General features: G+C 37.0%; 1 long non-coding RNA gene and 1 pseudogene across 7 annotated transcripts in view; one reads left to right on the top strand and one right to left on the bottom strand.

Moving 5' to 3' along the window:
- The window catches only part of LOC106975272 (uncharacterized), a 1,087,042-nt gene that overhangs the window by 381,395 nt on the left and 680,919 nt on the right, over positions 1 to 24,728 (bottom strand). The window lies entirely within an intron of this gene.
- LOC113598752 (platelet-activating factor acetylhydrolase IB subunit alpha2-like) lies at positions 17,911 to 18,993 on the top strand (annotated as a pseudogene).

The following is a 24,728-nucleotide window of genomic DNA, read 5'->3' as shown; positions in this document are numbered from 1 at the left end:
CATAAAGAAATTAATTAGTCCCATCCCACCAATAATATTTCAAAGAGATCCACATGATTAACTAACACCTAATATCATAAAGAGAGTTGTATGTACATGGCCAAATCATCTAAGAAATATGTTTACCCAATAAATATCAAATCAAATATAAGTTCCATATATTTATAGGTAAAACAATCTGATACACAATTAAACAGATTAGATATTTGGGCAGAATAACTAATATAAACTAACTTTTATTGAACGTTTACTATATATGACACCACCCCTAAAAGTTAATGCAGCTAATCCTTGAGGCAAGATTATCAGGAGGTACTGTCCTCATTCCCATAGTACAGATGGAAAAACCAAGTAAATAATCGAACAAGCAAGCAAGCAAGAAAGCCCTAGAGCACATAAAGTTTAAGTAAGTCCCTCAAGATGACTGGGCTAACTCTGGGAGATTCAGCCACTCTAAGTATTGGTGGGAGGGAGCACCTGGCTGGCTCAAATTACTAGCACCACATTAGTATAGAGCTCATTTAGAAAAGTAAGTCTGGGGAGCACCTGGGTGGCTGGGTGTCTGACTTCTGCTCAGGTCATGATCTCATAGTTGCTGAGTTCAAGCCCCTCATTGGGCTCTGTGCTGACAGCTCAGAGACTGGAGCCTGCTTCAGATTCTGTGTCTCCCTCTCTCTCTGCCCCTCCCCTGCTCATGCTCTGTCTCTGTCTCAAAAATAAATAAATAAATAAATAAATAAATAAATAAATAAATAAATAAATAAATAAATTTTAAAAAGCAAATCATGAGAGGGGCACCTGGGTGGCTCAGTCTGTTAAGTGTCTCACTTCAGCTCAGGTCATGATCTCAGTTTTTAAGTTTGAGCCCCGTGTTGGGCTCTGTGCTGACAGCTCAGAGCCTGGAGCTGCTTCAGATTCTGTGTCTCCCTCTCTCTCTGCCTCTCCCCCACTTGCTGTCTCTCTCTCTCTTTTTCTCTCTCAAAAATAAACATTAATAAATTTTAAAAAATAAAATAAATAAATAAGTCCCAGTGGGAGAATCTGCACGGAGGACACATAGATCTTAGTAGCACATGGGCATCACAGAAATAGTCTCTAACTGTAAAACCTCAAATAAAAAGTCTTGGATGTGTGTGTGTATATATGTATATATATATAAGTTAGTGTGTGTGTGTGTGTGTGTGTGTGTGTGTGTGTGTGTGTAGGGAGTTAGTTCCTAGTAAATATCATAATCCTAAGGGTGGTTGAGATTACCAATAAACTGAACCTGAAAGAGTCAAATTTATTTATTTTTTTACAGTGACTTAACAACATGAAAATTCAGTAAAAGTTATTTCAGACTATTTTCAGGTAAAGATGGTGATACCTAATCTACCTAGTTTGCCTCTTATCCCATCTCTATTTTTTGACTGAAAATGTGATGAAAATATAGAAACAAATGTAAAAGTTCAAAATCCCTTGAACTAGCAATGTTTTCCTGTGGATTCCAGTGCATATGAAAGAGTTATGAGGCAGAATCATCAGTCTTGGACATGAAGAATACTGTCAATGATTTCTACCCTCCTCAGCAGTACACTTTCACTTAGGTTCATGTTAGATTTACTACACAGATAAGTTGCTTTTGGGGTGATCAGAGCTTCAAAATCCTCTTTCTAATTAGTTATCTTTTCATCTATGACAACTCCAGGATTTTACTTCTCAGTAGCACTACAGATTAAGCAGCCACATCAGACAGAAAAATTCATGTTGCATACTGAAAGGTGAGCTAAATAATTAGGAAGGGCTGGAGAATGGAAGGGCGTTGGGTGCTGTGAACTTGAGGAGTTTTTGCACACCTTCTCATGACAGCACAGCACAGCTTGCATCAAATTTTCCAGAGATACATTCACCTCAGCATAATCAGAGAACCAGACAGGAAGAATAGAAACGCTGTCCTCAACCTTGTAGATTCACTCTGTGCACATCAGTGGGCATCAGCACAAGATCTGAGACAAAAACTCAAAAGGATGCAGGTGAAGAGTGAGGGGCAGGAGGAGAACACAGCAGCACTGCTCCTGGGGAAACAGAAGGCCTGGGTTGACCTCCTCTCATTAAAAGATAAGAGAAGAGAGGAAAAATAGCATGGGGCCCAGGAAAAAAAAAATCTGAAAAACAAAATAGGGAGATAATGTGTTGAAAATATGGAAGAAGAACACGTTTTGGTTAAAGATTTAGCAATGAAAAAATGCTTTAGAAAGCATAGGATATATTTTTTCAATAAATATAAAAAAACCAGGGCATGAAATCCAAATGACTCTTGGTTAACAGCCCATAACCTCTCTTAAAAATTCCCAGAAAAACAAATAACACAAAACGACATTAAAAACTATAACTGGCAAAGTATAGTTAGACTTACTATGGATGGAATCTGTAAGGCATTAACAATAATTATAAGGGAATTGAAGCTAAATGGACCAAAAAATAATTTTACTCAAGTTGCAGTATAGGGTTTATTCCAGCTTTGTCTCATGATATGAAGCTGGTCAAAACAACTTGCTTAAGACGCAAAGGTGATACTTGTTTAGAAGATGATAATAATACTCTCAGGAAACCAAATAACTGGAATGGTATCATTTCCATTATTTCGATTATTAATCAGCCCATTATCTAACTGTACTTTTCAAGACATGGTGGTATCTGAATGCATGAGAAACTGGTCTTTTTGTGGTAATTAAAAAGTTGTTCAGAGGGGCACGTGGGTGGTTCAGTTGGTTAGTCATCTGACTCTTAATTTTGGCTCAGGTCATGATCTCATGCTTTGTGAGATCAAGCCCCGTGCTGTCAGCACAGAGCCTACTTGGGATTCTCTCTGTTGCTCTTTCTCTTTCTCTCAAGATAAATAAATAAACATTTAAAAAAAATAAAATAAGTAAAAAGTAATTTAGCAGATGGGAAACTAATAATTATAAATAATAAAAATGTACTAATTTTCTCAGAAGAAAGTTTGAAAATATGCTTTTTAAGAGGTCTTTATCATGCTATCGTATTAATAAAATTTCCATTTTATTGATTGTAATGGCATTTTAAATCAATATGAAATGGAAGGCATAAAGCATAGTGATTTTTCTATGATATACTTTACTTTTTAATTAGGCAATTAGTCAGAAAACCTCTTTATGAAATGAAATATTAAAGTATCCACCCCCCCAAAATATCCACCTAGTGGCACATTTATATACCAATAAGTGAAATTTCATTTTCAACTTAATTTGTTGAGATATTCCTCTCTCAAAGACATGAATAGACTTTGTCAGACTTCTAAGAAGTAGTAAGCAGGGCACAGTCCAACGTTTAAATAGCTAAAGAATAATAAAAAGAATTATTTCAATTAGTGTTTTCTAACTTTCCTCTCTTTGTTCAGATTAGCAGATTTTCCTTCATTATCTATAAGAAATGGCTGTTTTGAAATTCCTTAAGATGTTTATAACTATATATTGATATATATAACTATATACCAATTACTGGCAAACTATCTGGACAAGGAAATCCCCCAGGAGCAGGGGCTGCTGAGAATTCTTTTTGAAACCCCAGTGTTCCTCTAAACCCATCTGGCCCCACATTCTTGTTATCCTTGCCAAGAATATCCTTAATATTCTTGCTGTCCCAAATGTATGTAGCCATCAAATGATAGCCTCTTTTTGGGATGAAGTCTAAACCCTTCAGCATTATGGATTGGCTCATGTGAAGTTATCCCAGATAGCTCTTTTTTTTATTATTATTATCATGCCCCAGTCACAAGCAACCCCAACTTGCACTTAATTGTTATGTTCTGCTTTCTCACTTTCCAGATTTCACATGTGTTTTTATAGCAGAACAATCTTAACCAAAACCTCTCTTTTCCTTGCTAACCTCTATTTATTCTGTGGGTCTCACCTTAAATGTTAGGAGTCCTACGAAACCTCTCAGAAACTCCACAGTATGAGCTTGGTGCCTCTCCCGTGAGTTTCTGTATTCTTCTCCCAGAACATCGCTTACCAGACACACTGTATGGTATAGTACATTTCTATCTCCCTGTTAGATTTTATGTACTTCATGTGTAATTGTCTTGTCATCATCTATCAGAGGACTAGGCATCTAGTAAGCACACATGTACATCTAGAAGTACACATGTCACAAAGAAAACAAAAGGAAAATAAAGGAAAAGGAGGATAGAGAAGGCAAGAGAAAACTGTAGTTTAAAAATTTAGGGGTTTTCTGTTTCAAATAAGGTGTACTATGTTAAGAAGTAAAAAAAAATTGTTTTGCTTTATTTGCAAAGCATCAAAACAAATTGAATTCTATTTCATCTCTAGCAAGAGGTTGCTCTAAAACAGAGAGGCAATAAAAATTTTGTTCACATCAGAAGTTCCTCATTTCTGTGAGTTAGCCACTGAAATAGGAAATATTATGGTTACTTCTTTTTTGTAATGATTATTTTCTATGAACTTCAGTTTATAATTTATCTACCCAGATTCCTGTGCCCTTCAAGTTAAAGCTGATTACACAAATTGTCACTAATTTGTTTATTCAATAAATATTTCTTAAGTGCTTATTGTATGTTAGATATGCTACTTTCTGTAGCAAACAGTAATTCATTTAATTCTCAAAACAATCATATGAGACACATGCTATTATTATCACCATTTTGATATATGAGTAAACCATGACCTATGAGTAAACAACAATTGTAGAATTTATCCCTCCCAGACTGACAGCACAGCCAGTGCTTGTAATCTCCAATACTACTCTAATGCAGTTGTCTGCTTTATCAAAATCTTAAATAAGCTTCTGTGATTCACAAGCTTATCTCTCTCCCTCTTTTTCTGTCTCTTTTCCCCTTCCTGCTATCCCTAACCCACTCCCTTCTTCTATCTTCATGTATGCCATGTGTGTCAAAGTCTTTGCTAGATATAGCAATATGAAAACATGGTAGTTGTCCTCAAGACTATCCATAAGCTCTGTTAGAAAGAGATTCAATTATAAAACAAAGCCACTAAATTAAACCTATTTACTGAGCCCCTACTGTGATCCCTGCATATGTATTTCAGGTGCTGAAACTGACCTATAAAAACAACAACAACAACAAATCTCTGGGCCTTTTAATTATTTTTTATTAATTAGTTAATAAAAATGAATAAACAAACACATAAATACTCAAAACAAATTGATGGTGGCCAGAGAGGAGAGAAGTGGGGGATGAGCAAAGTGGGTGAAGAAGAGTGGGAGGTACAGGCTTCCAGTTATGGAATGAATAAGTCATGAGAATAAAAAGCACAGGGTAAGGAACATAGTCAATGATACTGTAATAGTGATGAGAAGGTGACAGACGGTAGCTATATCTGTGGTGAACATAGCATAATGCATAAAGCTGTCAAATCACTAAGTTGTACACCTGAAACTAATGTAATATTGTGTGCCAACTATAATCAATTTTTTTTTTAATTTGGGCCTTGCATCTAGAGTCTACACTCTTTGTTTCACAAGTAAAAGATCTTGCTGTTTTTCTCCAACACTGATCTGATAGCTTCTCCTTAAGATTAATGATGTTGACAGGTGTGAGGGAAGGAGTAGAAAATTCTGGTTAATGTCTCAAATGATGACTCCTCTATATCTCTTCGATATGACCATATAACACAAAAGAAAACTCCCAAAATAAAAATTTACCTGCAGCCCCATTGCTGATTAATATCTGGTCTCTATTCATTTAGAATATATTGTTTGAATAAGTACACTGAATGGACCATTATTAGCCCATATTATTTTGGGCTTTGGTGTAAAACATATCTTTTCTTCTACCATAGTTTAGCCTAACTTTTCTGAAAGTGTCCTGGAGAAAAATTCTATCATGAGAAATTATCCTTGGGTTTTGAGGCATCTGCCTTGGGGGAATTGGACCAAAGCAAATTACCCCCTGAGACAGGAACAGAGAGTCAGGAACCAGTAGAACCAGGAGAGGCCAACTCCCAGTGTGTTCACTGGGCTGCTGCAGTGAACACTTTATTTAGCTAAACGCTGCCTGGAGCTGGAGAGTAGTCAATGCATGCAGTACCTCACCCCTCACCAACCCACACTTCATCTCAGTGCCTATAATCAGGAGACCAGCAAATGGACTTTTAAAATCCCTAAGCGTATTCATTTTGAAAGAAATATGTAGTCCTGCTATTATCCTTCCTTGAAGCCAGGGATAAGCAATACAGAAATGGGGAGAGAGAGCTTTGACACTTCAAAAAAAAAAAAAATTCTTCTGTCTACTTTTCCCATTAAAGAGTACTCTTTTCTTTAAGACACTGATGTCAAGTCTCCCATCGCCATTTGCCCTGCCAATGATTAAGGGAAGGTGGGTGCTCACCCAGAGACACATCCATCAGTGCACAAGTCAAAGTGACTGAAAAATATGTACTAAAATGAAAACACCAATAACAGTTGTACTACCTCAAAGAAAAATGGACTAGTCACATCATTTATGGAGTAGATCGGCATTCAAGAGGCTATGCACTTATTTTACCATATAAACAAATAAAAAAATGAAAACAAAGCACAGTACAGAATAATATACACTAAATTTCTAATTGCTTTCCTGTCACCTATTTGTTTATAATGTGCTGAGTACATTGACAGGATAATAACTGAAGAGCATGACAAATGTTTGAAATGCATACGACTCTTTCCGATCCACCGCCAGCATAAAATAATCACTTCATGAGTCAGCCAGTGTTTCCAGTTTTAATTGATGAGATAGCTTTGCAGTTATGGGCTTCTCTTATGAGTCTGCCTTTTATTTTTATTAAGAAGAACGATCCACCAAAAATTTTTGCATTAAGTAGGTATCACTTCCTAAATCAGTTCTTCCATGTGAGTGTTTATTCTGATAAACCTAAACCTCTCTGACATGTTTGCTGTCTCAGAGAATTCTGTTTTGCCTGTAGCATGATGCAGGGTCTGCATGCCTTGTGTCTTGGAAATGTAGCTCGGACAGGAAGAGCCTAAGAGACAAAGCTGGGTAGCATGATGCTCCTCCTGACCCACCCTCGTACCACTCAATCCTGGGATTGATTTTCCTCTGCCATAGCTAGAAGTCATAGAAAATTCTTTCTCAACTGCCATTCAGACTGCAGAACAGCTGTGGCAGGATCCCCGTGGGTCTCTAAAGATGTGTGCAATCTCAGAGGCAGTTGGTAGAGAGCTCTTCTCCCCTCCAAATTTCCACAGAAACCATTGGTGTAGAGTGTTGAAAAGGCAGATTGTTTTGCCTTTTTAGCTTATAGGAGGATGTTAAGGTCTACTCTTTTTCCTTTGATTATGTTAGAAAGGAAGAGCTGTTATAGAAACATTAAAAATATACTAAACAGGCTTCCCAGCCAATATAACAGATTGAATACATATTTTTAACAAGTAACACCAACGCACTGAAATAAAATCCAGAACTTTAATACATAATAAAATTAAGTTGAATGGAAAATAAGTATAAACTAAAGGAAAAATGAAAAGAGAAAATGAAGCAAATCAGTAACTGCAGGTAGAAAAAATAACTAAAGAAGAAAACACAGAAAAGTTACTGCCCAGTTTCAAAGCAAATTCTTACATGGGTGAAACCTGTAAATGAGGAAGAGAGAAACAATTAAAGCAGTATATCTCAACTGTAAGCTAATCAAAAAGGAATTTATAAGGGAACTCAAAATCAGGAACAAGGAAGACCTTTTGTAAAAAATCTGAAGCACCTAGTCTTATACATGCAGAGGGAATACAGGTCTCAAACAGCCCTAAATAGGCCTATCGGAAGAGATTAACTCTTTCAATGTTAGATCACTTTTAAGAGGCTGGAAAATAAAAGGAAACTGAAACTTGAAAAGGAGAGAATGGCCATAGTAGTAACCCATACTTGAGTCCATAAATATTCTCCAGTCCCCAAGGCAAACTAGGCAAATGTCAACTTCTAGATGAAGTCTCTCACCTAGAAGACCAAATAGATACTTAGCAGGTAAGAAAAGAGAAAAAAACTAAAGGACTAAAATGAATAAAGGGAGAATGAGAATAATGTGTGGATGGAAATTAGTCTTCTGGTATGCTGTCCAGCCTCTAAAAGACTGTCTATATACACAACACTCCAGATGTGGTCAGTAAAGCCTTGAACTCAAACACAGAGCCTAGGAACAGGTTAACGAGTTTGAGGGTACATGATGCCCAATTTATAAATCCTGATCCCTTCCCTCATCTCACCACAAAAGTCCATACATTTATTTCAGACTCCTGATAGCAAGGAATTTAGTAAATGTTCCTAGGGAAGATGGCAATTGAGTTCCTTCATTCATGCAAGTTTAACTTTCTATAACTGCCCCTATATGGGTATATATACATATATGCACATACAAACACACGATTTTTATTTTTGTTTAGAAGGGAGTGGGCTTTTTATACAGAATAAGTGTCTTGAGCAAAGGCACAAAGGCAAGAGGACATAGCAGGTTAAGATAATTTCTTACTGAAGTTTACAACAGAGTGACAGTAGTGGATGCTAGGAAATTAGGTAATGGTAAAGAAAGGAATGTATGTACTATGCTAGGGATTTCACATGTTAGCTTAGAGGAAAATAAATTTGTAAAGACTTATAAAGTAAAATTCTAGTTGTCTTGGTCTTTTAAAATCATATTTTCTCATGAAAATATAAATATATCACATTTCCCTTAGTATCATTTTATTTTAATAAACTGAATAGTGACTCAGAAAAGAAATCAATACTAAATTAACTTTCCAAAAAGAATACAATTTTTCCCCACACGAATACACACACAAATGTGATATACTTTCCAGGAAGTCACTTATTTTCCCCAAGTAAGTTTTAGAAACAGTTGATGGAGAAATAGGCAATAAAGGGAAGGATTATTCTGGAGACAGACAAGGAGAAAATTGCACCAAGATTTTGGTTGGGAAAAAAAACCCCAGAAACCAACTTTGACTTACATTTTTAAAACACTCATAAATAGATATATTTCTAGCAATGATGAAATTCAAGCAGCATCCATGTCACCTATTATATCAAAAAAAATGTTATTAAACTTATTTTTTTGTCCCAAATCAACCCTATTTTATAATGCCTGAAATTTTAGTTCAAATTATTAGTTTCACATTAGTAATAACCATAATTAACATTTATTTAGTGCTCATAATTTGCCAGGCATTATTCTCAGCACTTTTCAAGGGCTCATTTGTTTACTACTCACAATACTCTCATGAGGTGAATATAATTATTTCTTCCATTTTACAAATAAAGACACTGAGTCAGAGAGAAGTTAAGAAATTTGTGCAAGGTCAAACAGCTAATTAGTAGCAAAGCTAGGCTTCCAATAATCAGTTTGGCTCAATACCCAGGCTCCTTACTACTATATTTTAAGATTTCTAAATATTCTATACTCATAAATGTATTAATATTTTGCAAATAATTGATTTCCAATTATTCCTCATAGAGTCATATTGTCTTTCCCTCCAGTATACACACCCTCTAGGTGTTATTTCAGAGGTTCCATGCATAACAAATTTTCAGAGTCCATCCATACACAAACTGTCATATTTTTCCTACACAGTATATATATTTCCTAGTATTTAGGATTAGGATTAGGATTAGATATATTTCCTACTATATATTTCCTACTATTTTTCCTACACAGTAGATATAATTTGATTAAGTATAGCATCCTACATAGCAAATAGAAACTTCGTATCATGTTCTATTACCTCTTCCAAGATGATATTGTCAAAAATGTTAGATTAGAGGTTATGGTGATTCTTGTTCTTTGGTGTGTGTGTGAAGGGACTGACATTTCTTCTAAAGAATGCTTTTTGGGTTTTCTCCATATTTTTAGTGTCTTGAAATTTCACTATGTCATTGTGTTTGCGTCTGCATGTGCACACGTATATGCGTGTTATCCTCACAGTCTTTTTCAGTTTCATTAGACCAATTTAAGAATTCTGTTCCCACTCTTTAGGCTTCTTCCCTCTGTACTATGAAACATATTCTGCATTCTGGAAACATTCTTCAGTTTAATCATGCCAATACGTAATTCATTCCTCCTCGTTCCTGTTTAGTTTTTGGCTCGTATTCTGAGCTCTTTCATATGCTTGTTTATTTATAAGCAAATCTACATTTACATTATCTGTGTTGCTTTATTTTTTGTCATGATAATACAGTCTCATGTGTATTATGGTACACACAGACAATATTTATTCTGAATTTTTTCTGTGCTTCATCAACTATGGTTCCCTCTTCTTTCAGTTTAGTGTTCAGCTTTCCATGCTTCTGCAGTACTATATTTCTGTAAGTATTTATTGATTATATGCTGTGTGTTCACCTTTGTATTTATCATTTGTTGGATGGTTACTGTACCTGCTGGGTCTGAGGGTAGCAATGCTTCAAGACATTTACAGTTATCGTGGGTTCTGCCCTATGTTTGTAGCTAAATTTTCAAAGTCATATTCACTCCTGGAGGCAGAAAACAGTTGCTTCTGTGTGGCCCAAAGTATGATGCAGGGAGAAACACTGGGCCGGTTGATTGTCCTAAGGTACTCCCATCCCACCATCCTGTTGGTGGTGTTGGGAGGAATTAGGTGTCCTGGAGGTACCCACTCTCAATGCTGAGGACTGAGCAATAAGAGTTAGCAAAGCATCATTCCACATTTTGGTCTGTGGCTTCCTTCTATTATCCAATCTACCTATTTTCCATTTTTCAGGAATGTCTTAGATCCTAGATATTAGAACAAAAAATCCCTAATATTGAACCTAAGATATCCTAATTTTCTATTCTCTTAGAAATACTTAAAGATTGTTAATATAACATTATAATTTAGTGTTATCCCCAAAATATCTATGAAACAGTTCGTGACTTGGTATCATTTTATGCAAAAGAAATGAAGCAAAAAACATGTTTTGATAGTTTTCATGGATTCAACTCTATACTTGAAAAATGTAAACCTATAATTATACATAAGGCTTTTTTCCTATTTCTCATAATAAATTGCAGCAAATCTTGAGAGGATGCTAGTTCTTGTAGCTGCTCTATGTCCAATAGTGACAATGTTGCTCAAAGATGAGTAATGTTTAAGGACTGATTACTCTTCAAAAGCCATGTGCCATGTTACTAGCTTCTTTTTTACCTAACTGAGGAAACCATGAGGGCCATAATGACACAAATATGTCCTAGACAACAATAAAGTTAAATATTAATTAAATATTAGAGTCATGTGGAAAGTCTACTGGAGAAGTTATCCAAATCCATTGGCAAAGTTGTTGCAAGAAATATACTGAATATTTATTTTTTGGACCCTTTGATCAAGAATAGTTCTGACAGAGTTGGGTGCCTGGATGGCTCAGTCAGTTAAGCGTCTGAGTCTTGATTTTGGCTCAGGTCATGATCTCACAGTTCGTGAGTTCAAGCCCCACATTAGGCTCTGTGCTGGCAGCATGGAGCCTCCTTGGGATTCCCTCTCTTTCTTCCTCTCTCTCTGCCCCTTCCCCACTCCTGCTGTCTCTGTCTCTCTGAAAATAAATAAACTTAATAAACTTAATTAAAAAAGAAAAAAAGGAATAGTTCTGAAGAGTAGTAATTCATTATGAAAGAAAACACACATACCACAAATTACCATATCAAAACTATCATTAGAATGATTATATAATTATTGTACTAGACAGCAATGTCATATATAAATATACACATATGAACTTATAAAAGAAAAGAGAAAAACAAAATAAATCGATAAAAATACTTTAACCAGAAAGAAGCCTGGTACCACACTATTAATCAAGGAGAGCTCCTGAGAAGAGTAAAACAGTTTCCAACTTACAAAGACCAAGATGACTGTGAGATGCTTGCTGGGTTCTCAAAGTCCAAAATGATCATCTTAAGTGTGAAGAAATAGCTCATAGCTCAGTGGAAAAAAAAAATAGAGAGAGAGAGCAGAGGGGCAGAGGGATAGAGAGAGAATCTTAAGCAGGCTCCACATTCAACGTGGAGCTGGACATGGTGCTCAATCCCATGACCCTGGGATCATGACCTGAGCCAAAACCAAGGGTGGGATGCTCGACCAACTGTGCCATCCATGCACCCCAGAAATAGCTCAATTATCACAATTATCAAATGGAGTATTTGGGGCGTATCCACACTGGGACTGTAATTAGTGTCTGGCATGCAGGTGCAGTGGATTTTCCTACATATCTTCAACACCACACTGTCTATGCTGCATGCCGTCTGGAGCATGGATGACAGATCCTGCTATCCTCCTCCACTTTTGGTTTTGAATATTATTATGCGGCATTAGAAACTAACCACATCTATAACTACATATACCATTTATAGAAAGAAAGAGAGGGAGGGAAAGAGAAAGTTTTTGCTTTTTGTGGTTGGTGTGTACTTAGTAATACACAGAATACTATTTAAACAAATGAAATGATTCCAAGTTATCAATCACACTGATTTTAATAAACACTATATACAGTTTTAATATTCATCCTTTATCAGGAAACTATATGAAAGGGAAAAAATTATCAAATAAAATAATTATATTTCAGGCTTTTATAAAAATTCAAGGACCTGTATATATGTGAATATTCTATTCGTGACATTGTAGTATAGTCTGGCAAAATGTCACCACTGGGGGAAACTGGACAAAGCATACAAGGGTAGTTTCCCTATATAGTTTCCTAAACCATATATGAATCTGAAGCTGTCCCAAGTAAACACTTGAAATCTGGTTAATTAAAAAACATAATTAAAAAATAACTGAAGGGATAATTTGGAATAAAATGAACTCTGCTACTCAGAGTTGCTCTCATTCATTGTTTTGTACCCTGTGCCTTTATCATACTTCAAGCTCTTTTAGTACATTTTCCCCTTCATATCCACCTACCAAAAATAAAATAAAATGCATTTTAAAACATTTTATGGCAGAAATTACTCAGGAAAATCCATTAATCAACTCACCTAACCCCCAAAGATATTAAGAAATATTAGCTACCTAAGGACAGAATTTTCTCAAAAATTCCACTTTCTATATTTTGTATTGCATACATGATTACAATAATAAATCATTTTTTATTGATCAACAATCAACAAATTAATTTTTGACAATCAAAAATGGCCAAGTAAGTTATAATTGTGGAATTTTGGTACTTCTTACATTAAATTGCAGAATGAAATTAAAGACCATATTATTCTTAATTTGATTCAAACTGAATGAGTAAAGAAAAATTCAAAACTTGTAGTGTTAATTGACTTGGGTTCTATATTTTTATTTAAAAAATTCTATTTACCAGTAGATCCATATTTCATTTCATTGGACAAATTAGTATCATGAATAGATATATTTCCCAAACTGAGTGTAAACAGTTGAATTATCTTGTGATTCATATTTCTTTGCATTTATTATTTCAGGTGCAACATCATAGCAGAAAATCAAGTTAGTGTCAACTCACCAAAAAAATGCATATTTTTGAGAGTTTTATTATTATATTTTATAGTAAAATATGAATAATATATATGTTCTCTTAGGTGTAAGCTCTTTTTGCTCATTTGATTAAGAAAATTAACTGGATATAGCCCATTCGATGCTCCATTTCCTTTGTAAAAGTTCAAACACAAAATCACAAGATATATCATTACAAAGACTACTAGCAGAATCTAATGTGACATACAAAACATTACATCATTTTCCTTTTACCCTTTTAAAGAGAACATGTTGGTTTGAGCTAATTTTAGATTTCAGATGAAATGCAGTCACACTATTTCACCCTCACCTAAGGGAAGTAAAAAATTAAACATTATGCATTAGGCTGTAAACTTAAGATTACAGAATGATCTCTTTTCTTTAATTCACTGGCAATATAATAGTTACATCACTTCAGAAGAGATTAGAATTTTGAGACAAGATCCACAGAGAATTTTAATCTCCCCGATTGGTTCTGATAGTTTTTGCCAGATGACTATCAATTCCTTAGACAATATAGGAGAGTTACATTCACTACATATCTTTAGTCTTGAAAAGCAAAGGACAACTTGAATATATCATTTGGTAGCCTAACCAAGCTTTTCATATTTAAGTTAAAAATGTGGGCATGTGTGGCTGACTCAGTAGAGCATGTGACTCTTGATCTCAAAGTCATGAGTTCAAGCCCCATATTCGGCATGGAGCCTGCTTAATTTTTTTTTAATTTTTAAAAAAATGTGATATATTTCTAACTTTTATTTATTAAAGAAGAGTGTGTATATCAAATATGTTTCAAATACTGTTCTAAACAAATGGTGAAAATAATAGTGAAAAAAGACAAATCTGAAGTTTCAAAGATTTCTATTCTATTGGGGAACTATTAGGAAATTATAGTTGAATATGGAAATCATGACAGAGAATTCATTTGGAGATATAGCCTTACAATGAAGGGAGACAGTATCCAGCTCAGTGCTAAGAGCTAAGAAAAGCCCCCTAAAGAAAGTAATAGCCAAGCAAGGGGCACCTGGATGGCTCAGTCTGTTGGGCGTCTCTTCGGCCCAGGTCATGATCTCATGGTTCTTGAATTCGAGCCCTGTGTTGGGGTCTGTGCTGACAGCTCAGAGCCTGGAGCCTGCTTTGAATTCTGTGTCTCCCTCTCTCTCTTCCCCTTCCCTACTCACACACTGTCTCTCTCTGTCCCTTAAAAAAAAAATAAATAAACATTGAAAAAAAATTAAAAAAAAAAAAAGAAAGAAAGTAATAGCCAAGCAGAAAGTAGAAATGTTGTGATTTCTGTTAGTGGTTTGTATTTTAGCTTGAGGACTAATAGTATCCATTGACTATATTTTAAGCAAGGCAGTGTTACAAATAAGATTTATATTCTTTAAAAAATCTCTCAAGTTGAAGTATAGACAATGAATCAGAGACAGGGCAGTTTACAAGATATAAAAGAACCTGTAGAGTGTTTATGAAGCTATCAGCCAGTGACTGAGTCTTATATATTATATAGCATTGGTGGGTCAGACGTACCACAGTCTGGATTTGGATCCAAGGAATGAAGAGACTCTGCTTACTAGAAAGACTCATAATAGCTAAGAACCAACCTACTTAATAAAAGAGTAGTATTTTGACTTACAATTTTTCTTCATTCTTTGTAATGAACATCCTCAGAAACTACACAGAATTCTGAGAGAAAAGAACAAAGCTTATTTGTATCCTCTTGGTTTAATACTATATTAATGCAATCAAATGCTCACCAGAATTCTGGAATTTTAACAAGACATACTTGCTATGGTTTAAGTTTGAGAGGGTCCCTAGGACACTTCTAAATCATTCTCTTCACTCAGTTTCATACATGATAATTTCTTTCTAATCATGTTAATTTTAACTGCCTTTAAAATAGAAGGCTCACAAATTTCATTGGACTTTCTTTTTAACATCTTTAGCTCATTTTCTTCTGTTTGGAGAAGAACTAAATTTCTGTGGGTGTGTTAGACGTTTATTTTAAATCTTCTCTCACAATTTTAATGTTGTGAACCTTGCTTTAGGTTAATAAACCCTTTAATTTAGGCGTTTATATTAATCAGATATGTTAAGGGTTAAAAAAATCCAATTTGAATTACCTTAAAGAAAAGGAGAATGTATCAACTCAGAAAACCAGCTGAAAGATGTTACCAAGTAACGTGAACAATAGGAACAATTATTTCAAATGCCAACAGGACTCAGTCTCTACATAGTCCACTCACTTTGCTCTGAATATTTGCTGGAACTTTTCAGACTAGCTTCTTCTGTAGGAGTGGAAACATGAGTGCTATGCTATTATCCTATACATCAAGTTCCACAACTTTGGCCACCAACCTAGGCCAATCTTTTACCCAGATTCCTAAAGAAGTACTGAGATTGCCCCAGCTTCAGTCAATGGCTCACCCATTGACCAGAGAAATATACCAGTGTTGTTGGGTTGTTGGGTCCTATGATGGTAAGTCATTATAGAATCATAGAATTGGAGGAGAAGGAAGAAGAGTTCTTTCAAGGGAAATCTTAAGAAATGGTATTGATTACATTGGTCAGCCCAAGATCATACTAAGATAAATAATTTAAAAGCTTAGAATTTTATTTAAAAGTCAATGGAGACCCAGTAAAAACTCTTAATTAGGAAGATGAAAATCAGATATTTATTTTGAAAAAAACACTCTGGCTACAATGTAGACAGTGATCTAGAAGGGTTGGTGCAGCATGAAATGCAGAAAGTGATTAGAGAAATCCAGGCAGGGAATGGTTTGTAGTTTTATGGTAGCAACTGAGCTAGAGAGAAGGGAAGGAATTTAAGGGAAAATAGGAATGTAGAATCTATGGGATTTGGTGACTGAAATTTGAGTTATACAGCACCTAGAGGAGGAAAAGATTTCAAGTACCTGGTATGAAACTTCTGGTTTTGGAGTTAAGTGTTCTATAGGATACACAAGTAGAAATATCAGAAATATGGTAGAATAGGAAGTCTGTTCTCTCCTTCTGCCCATGGTGATACCAATTCAACAATGGTACATGTGCCAATTTCTTTTCTGAGAAATCCAGAACAATTAAGAGGCTCCTACACCCCAGGAGAGCATGAAATCAGCCACATCAAGGTTGGCAGAAAAATGTGTGCTGCTAATGCTCCATAGGCACGCCCATAAGATCAGTGCAGCACAACTGTGAGAAAACTCCCAGTTCCCAGCTTCACCCCTGGTGAAGGAAAGAGAAGACTGAAATACACCCCCAATGTTAAGCCTTTTCATGAGGCCATCCAAGGGCAGGTTATCTGTCTTGCTTGAATCTGATTGGACAGGAAACAGCACCAGGCTGAGGGTCAATAAGAACAAGGGCGAAGTTTAGACTAGTACACACTCACTCACCATGGTCCCTTCCCTGGTTCAGTGTGGAATGAACAGAAGAAAAATCGCAGCTCCCAGTTTCTAGTTTCCCCCCAAAGAGGAAAAGAGAGTGTGCATCCAATGATCTGGGTGTCCAGGGAGGAGGTTGTCCAGGCTGTGCTTTCTGTCTCACCTGATATGGAGTGCTGGCACAAGGTGGCAAGCTCTAGATGTCTGGTGCCTCTGAAAATAAAAGAGAGCTGGCAGCTTTCTGCTGCTCCAGAGACCCACAGTACAGCAGACAGAAGCCAGTACCACTTGGTATCCTCTCCCTTGGGGAGTTGGGGGGAGAAAAGAGCAAAGCATCCTTCCAATATTCTGGCTTTTCAGGGGGGCTTCCCAAGTGACTGGCATCTGTCTTGCCTGACTCAGAGCACTAAAGGGACCCATCGTCCTCTAAAAGTCTGTCAAGGGCAGAGGACAAAAGAGAACTGGGCCATTTGTGGCAGCTTCAGAGAACCAGAACTGCAGACAGCCACCAAAGTGGCTTAAAAAAAGAAGGAAAACATGTCATATGCTACCATATGGATTGACCTTGAGGACGTCATGCAAAGTGAAATAAACCAGTTACAGAAGGACAAATACTGTGCAATTCCACTTGTAGGAGATATATAAAGTAATCAAACTCACAGAAGCAAAAAGTAGAATGGCAATTGTCAGAGTCTGTGGGGAGGGAGAAATGGGGTATTGCTGTTTATGAGTATAGAGTTTCAGTCATGCAAGATGAAAAGAGTTCTAGAGATTTGCTGTACGACAGTGTACATATAGTTAACAATAATGTACTATACACCTAAAATTTGTCAGGAGGATAGATCTTGTTATGTTTTTTTATCACAATAAAAATGTTTTAAAAATACTGCTAAATTTACCCCTGAGTTTCATGCTAAGAAAGAAAGAAAAAGAGAGAGAGAGAGACAGAGAGAGAGAGAGGGCGGGAGAGAGAGAGGAGAGAAGAGAGGGAAGTAAGGGGAGGGAGTAAGGGAAGGAAGGAGAAAGGGAGAGAGGGAGGAAGGATCCCATTAACAGGAGGAGCTGCTGCTGGTGCTGGGCCGAGGGACATGGCACAGGGACTGAGTGAGCGACAGACATATCACCAGCCCATGCCACAGCCACTTGGAACCTGCAGGGACCCTCTGCCTGAGTATAGAATGAGCCAAGGATACTCAAACCCAGCAGCTATTGCACATGCAGTGGACGATATTCAAGGAGATGACAGATGATGTCTCAGCACAACAGATTTGTCCTAGACCATAAACACAAAGAACAGGATGTACTGTTTGTGGGGGACTCCAAGGTGGAGCAATAGGAGATATGGTGAGAGCTTTTTGCCCCAATTAATGCACTGAATTTTGGAACTGAGGGAGATACAAAATATGTTTTGTGGAGACTAAAGAATGGAGAACTGGAGTTTATTATTATTTTTTAAGTTCATTTATTTTGAGAGAGAGAGAGAGAGAGAGAGACAGTGTGCATGTGCTGTAGTGGCAGAGAAAGAGAGAGAGAAAGGGAGAGGAAGAGAGAGAATCCCAACCAGGCTCCACACCATCAGCATAGAGCCCAGTGGGGGGCTTAATCTCACAAACCATGAGATCGTGACCTGAGCCAAAATCAAGAGTCAGTCACTTAACCGACTGAGCCACCCAGGCAGCCTGAGAACTGGAGATTATTAAACCTAAGGTCATAGTCATTTGGGTAGGAACAAACAACTGTGAAAATATAGCGGGAGAAGTAGGAGGTGGAATCAAGGCCATTGTAGAACTTTACTAACACAAGGTAGCCACAGGCTAAAATCATTGTAATTGTGTTTGTTACCTTGAGGTGAGAAGCCCAGCCCTTTGAGGTAAAAGAACGCCAAGGTGAACTAATTCCTCACGGTTACCCTGCCAAAGCTGCCAATGTGCACCTGAATATAGATGGGGGCTTTGTGCACTTGGATGGTGCCATCTCCTGCCAAGACATATTTGATTTTCTGCATCTCACAAGAGGGGGTTACTCAAAGATCTGCAAACCCCTGCACAAACTGATCATGCAGTTGTTGGAGGAAACACCTGAGGAGAAACAAACCACCGCTGCCTAATTGGCTCCCATCAGTGTTAATCACAACCTGGCTTCCTCAGATCACTTATGTCACTAGAACTTCAGAATCTTTCTCTTTCTTAAGGCACTTGGCATTGTAGAATGTTCCTGAATGTTCATATCTACTGTTTGAAGGGGAGGAGGTATTTGAACTGGTCCTGTACAAAGAAGTTGTGTCTGGCACAGGAGAAAAATTAGCCAAGGAAGATTATTGTTTAAATGTGTTTGAAACCAGAAGGGGATTTTCAGTTGTATGTGTGACACATTCATTGAATTGTCAGTGTTTTTCCTAGGATAACATCAAACCTAAGTACTGAACAAAATGAAGATTTTTTTTTCTGGGCCTTCCTTTCCTTCTGTGGATTATGTCATATATAGTAATGATCAGGATTATACCTACTTGGCTTTAGAACAGATGGGTTTTCCAGTTTTTAAGGTTAGCCTTTTGTTTTTATTTTGCTTTACTCATATATATTCTCAACAATTTCTTAACTTATAGCACCAGATTGAACATACTTATCATTCAAATATGGGAGTGCTATAGTTACAAGTGAATTTATTTTTCCCATGTTAAGTTGTGGAAGATAGGTTTTGCCCCATTTGGGGGGCTCTATGGAAGGTATTATTTTTATGCTGTTGAATATCATGTCTATAACAGACCCAGGCAGGCTTTTCTTCCTTTTCCCTCATACCGTTTTTTTTTTTGTCCTTGACATTACAAGCTTTTAACACATTTTTGACCCAGGACTTCTGTTGCAGGAAATCTAAGTCGCCAGCCAGTTATTTGCATGATAATCACTGATATGTAACTCATTCTTGTGTGGTGTTGTGTGCATAGAGTCTGTGAAATGCTATCCATATTCAGAGTTCTGTTTTGTTTTGTTTTGTTTTTAACTTAAAACTGTATTATAGTTTCCTTTTTTGAAAAAGAAAAAATAAACACAGAACTCTATTTCCCATTCCATAAACCCTGACATTATTTCAAGTTTTATAGTATCTTAAGGTGTATATTTTATTTTTTTATTAGCTTAGTTTTTAAATTATATGAGTCCTAAAAAATTTGGCCTTTTCTCGTGGGGAGACAAATGGAGCTGCTCTTCAGAATAGACATTCTACCTTGATCCCACCATTTTAGTGAAAAAAAAAAAAAAAACTAGGCTTGTTTAACTTTCAGAGTTTCTCCTTAATGTATTTTCATCTGAGAATTTCTTTCAAGAGAGAGCTCTTTATAATCTTAATGGTTTGCTTCAGCTAAAAGAGCTGCCATTTACAAAATAATAGGACAATACATGGCTTCTTCTTCAGTGTACCTATGGAGGACATACAAACTGGATCTCCAAACAAATATTTTAAACTGGACCAGGTGGGCACTGAAGTAACCTGTTAACTAAGGCATGTGTTTTATGTTCTGCTTGCAAAGACAAATGGCAGTGCTTTTGTGTGTGGAGGGGTTGCTGATTTGTGCTAAGAGACACTTCTGAGTGAAAGGAATAGAACTTGGGCTGATTTTTTTCTCATGAAGCCTCTTTCTAGGAAGTTTTTTGGTCTCGTTTTTTTGTCTTTTTTGTTTTTTAATACCTTTCTGAATGTATCATGTCTTCATTAACAACAGAAAATGCACATGATGTTTAACACATTAAAATTTCCTTTCTATAAAAAAAAAGAAATCCATTAACAAGTTTTGAAAATCCTGCAAAAATAAAAGGGAAATATTCACAAGGCAGTCTGATATATGGATGTGAAACCATGCCTCTTGGTGAAGTATATTACTTGAAATAGTGCATCTGAATAAATAATATTCACTTTTCGTTATCAAATTTCAAACTTAACATTAGAGAAGTAACAGTCACTTTCTATAATTACCCTTGTCTAGACAGATTACTCAAAATCTGAAATCCCTTTGTAGCTAGAATTTTAGGTTGCTCATCTGACAGGCAAAATTTACCTCACGTTTTCTATTAAACCAAGATCTTTATAATACATCATTAAGCTCTTTATCTCCAAGACTGACTTTTAAGATAAAACTAAATTTCAGAAGTAACAGTGCAGAATCACAAATCTGAATGCAACACACACAGGCAATTGTCAGCCTTTCTCTGGCACACCTTGGAAACATTCACAGTAACACAGAGGATCTTAGAATGCAGATTGATTTTTAAATCACTGGTGAGTATCTTGATAAAATATTTTAACTTTATGTAGAATATAACCTATTAATATCCTGAAACACTTTCTTGTTGATTAGATCCTGAGGGAGACACAGGTAGAAGAGGTATAGTGTTGAAAGGCAGGGTTAATTTATACACTGGTCCCACCCATACAAGTTATCCAGGGACCAAGTTGAAAAGACCAATTACTAGGTGAATTAGGAGTATTATATTCTTTTTTGGTTTCAATGGACTCATATAGGTTCCATCAAGTAATAGAAGCCTGGGGTGGGTTACACACAGGCATGTCTTAGCCTCTTCTCACACAAACCCTAGAGAGGTGGAATAATCAAGTAGAAACTGATGTGGGAAACAAAGTCAGAAGGAAATGGCAGATAGAACTCAATTTCCTTATAACCTGCAGCCCATTGGCAAATACTTGAGGCTGGCAGAGTTTCTCCAGGAACTCCCTACTATCTTAATGCTAATGCTTTGCTAGAGGGAAAACAACCTTAGCCTGACAATAGCTAGGCCTCCACTATCCTGTGAGTCTTGTTTAGGATATGAAAATCTCACTGGAAACTTCCCCTGGACTTTACCTCCCCCCAACTCCACAGTGTAAAACCAGTCTCATCCCATGGTCTCAGGGCAGCTCTTCCTGCCCAGGTGTCCTGCCCTCATGCTTCAATAAAATCACTTTTTGCACCAAAGACATCTTCAAGAATTATTTCTTGGTTGTTGGCTCTGGACCCCATGAACCCCACTTTCACTCCCAAAAAAGTCACCAGAAACCATGTTAGTAGGATGGTCTAACTGCACCTAAAACCAAGAAGTCTGACAACTAGGTTACCTTGTAATATTTCAGCAATAGCAGTCTGATGAATTTCAAGGTAGAATTGCATGGGGTGCCTGGATGGCTCAGTTAGTTGAGCACCCAGCCCTTGGTTTTGGGTCAGGTCATGATCTCATGGTTGGTAAGTTCAAGCCCCTGTCATGTTCTGCGCTATCAGCACAAAGCCTGCTTAGGATTCACTCTCTCCCTCTCTCTGTCCCTCCCCTGGTCTCTCAAAAACAAATAAATAAATAAACTTTAAAAGAAGAAGAAGAAGAAGAAGAAGAAGAAGAAGAAGAAGAAGAAGAAGAAGAAGAAGAAAAAGGAAGAAGAAGAAGAAGAAGAAGAAGAAGAAGAAGAAGAAGAAGAAGAAGAAGAAGAGGAAGAGGAAGAAGAAGAAGGGGAAGAAGAAGAAGATATGACTAGTTGTTGACCTTTGAGTTGAACCTAAGCAATCCGAGCCGCCCACCCCCTCCCACTCTTCCTTGGAATATGCACTCCATTTGCCTTCTCTGTTCTTAGAAGCCACCCCAAAGACATAGCCTTGAAAACAAATGAGGTATTAAGACCATATGAACAATGTATGTGACTGAACCCAATGAAGGTCATTATATAAACTTTTAAGATTTGGCAAGTAGGTACAGAAATCCACTAGTTTTACAGCTGCTCAAAACAAGCTTCAAAAGTACCCTTGCTTATTAAAACTGTCCCCTATCAATCTGGAGTGGTATGCTTTCTTTGGCTTCTCCTTGACTTCTGTACAGGACCATGCTAAATTGTCCCAATTTATTATCCTCCTCTTCCAACTTGTCTGCCAGCCAGAAAGCTAGCAGAATAATGGACAACTGCACACCTTTTTCTAACTTCAGCTTTTCTTCCAACTTTCTAAGTCAAGTTTTAGCTTCTAGTTGGGCGTCCATGTCTAGGTGACTGCCGACAGCAGGAGCCAGTCCACTGTAGTGACAATTCCTTTCCTTTCTTTGTCACAGTGCACTGTGAAAACACAGCACATGAAAACAGCCAGTGTTTTCCAAGTATCCGCATACCGACACACAGTCCACTGGCACTTAACATAAGAGCCACCACCCCCCCCCCCCCACACACACACACAGACGTTGGTGGCTACCTTGGGATTTCCCCTGTGGATGCTTTGTTCTCAAGGCTCATTACTTTAGTCTCCTGCCTGACTCAGCAATTGTTGGTTACAAACTGGTCCTAGCTTTGTGGCTGGCAGACAAGTTGGAAGAGCAAGGTAATAAATTGGGACAATTTAGCATGCTGTTTAGGAAAACTGGGATGGCACAAACTGCTACAGATTAAGGTCTGGGCACCTGTAACAAAGCCTAACTGGGATGCTAAAAGATGGAGTCATTGGAAAAATGAGAATGAAGAGGAGGATGTTATGGTGATTGATAGAGAGAAACCAGAAATACCCCATGTTGTCTCATCCCGAATACAAAAGGAAAATTTTAAATAGCAATTATCCCAAAATACTTAAGGGAAAATACATTCTTTCTCTGTCCCTTGAAGTTGTAAGTCTTATCATGTCTTTGAAATGTATACACCCCAGGAGATAACCAAAACATTGCCCACAGAGACTCAAGAAGAAAAAAGCACTGGGAGGAGGGAGGCTATATAATACTCAGACTATTGGAGGTGCAACTGGGTAGCTCAGTTGGTTAAGTGTCTGACACTTGGTTTTGGCTCAGGTCATGATCTCAAGGTTTGTGGGCTCAAGCCCTGCATCAGGCTCCAGGGTGCTGGTGCAGAATCTGTTTGGGATTCTCTCTCTGCCTCTGTTGCTCTACACTTCCCCTGCTCATGCTCACACACACACTCTCTCTCTCTCAAAATAAATAAATAAACTTAAATAAAAGACTGTTAGAGAAGTTCTCTTGCTCAAAAATCTAATGCACAGCCTTCATAAGATCACAAATACCATGTGAGTGGGTACATGATTTATGGCTAAAGTTTTGGAATGAAGGCTATGGGGTTTCTGTTTGTGTCAGTAGCATGTTTATATATGTCTATGTGCTGCAGGACTTTTTAACACAATACCTGGGATTCATTGTCTCACAACTTCAAATAATTAAAAGGTGGACACAAAACGGGCAAAAAGAATATAAGATTAGGAAGGAAGAAGAGTAGGAAAGCTCTCTTTACAAAGAAGGGACATTTGAAAGTGAATGCCCACCTACAATAGGCAAGGGTCCTTGTTTTATCAGGTTCCAGTTGCCACACTCTTACCCTCCCCACTCGATCCTTCTCAGGTTTTATCCTTGTTGGCTGGATAATTCTAGTTGCTGGGCTGTCCCTTCATGATTGGCTCATTTCCATTGTATGAGGTATGGTCTATGGCCATACCAGTTCCTTGTGGGTCATAGGTTTTATGGTCTACTTATTTTTAGTCAGGTCTTTTGTTAAATTCCTGAAAGAAACCTGAGATGAGTCACCTGAGGGGGTTTGCCATGGTCAGACATTCCCAGCATTGTTCCAAAATATGTCTTTCCCCACCCAGGGACATCAGGTCCTAATCCTTTTCATCTCTACCTATTTTATCCTATTTTTTTCCTATCATATATACATGTATGTTGTATGTATATGATGTTTTTCTACCTCTAGGGGGCATTGCCAAAATTGATTTGTAAAAAAGATAAGGTTTTTTATTTACAAAATTACTACAAATAATAAAGGTGAAAGCAAATGAGTGTATATAAAAAGGTTAAAAAATAGAACATATGAGGTTTTTTTGGATAAGGAAAGATATGACGG

Source organism: Acinonyx jubatus, chromosome B2 (assembly GCF_027475565.1).
Source record: "Acinonyx jubatus isolate Ajub_Pintada_27869175 chromosome B2, VMU_Ajub_asm_v1.0, whole genome shotgun sequence".
In the NCBI taxonomy this organism is placed as follows: domain Eukaryota; kingdom Metazoa; phylum Chordata; class Mammalia; order Carnivora; family Felidae; genus Acinonyx; species Acinonyx jubatus.
The sequence above is the reverse complement of the archived record's forward strand: the minus strand, read 5'-3'. Positions and strand labels throughout refer to the sequence as shown.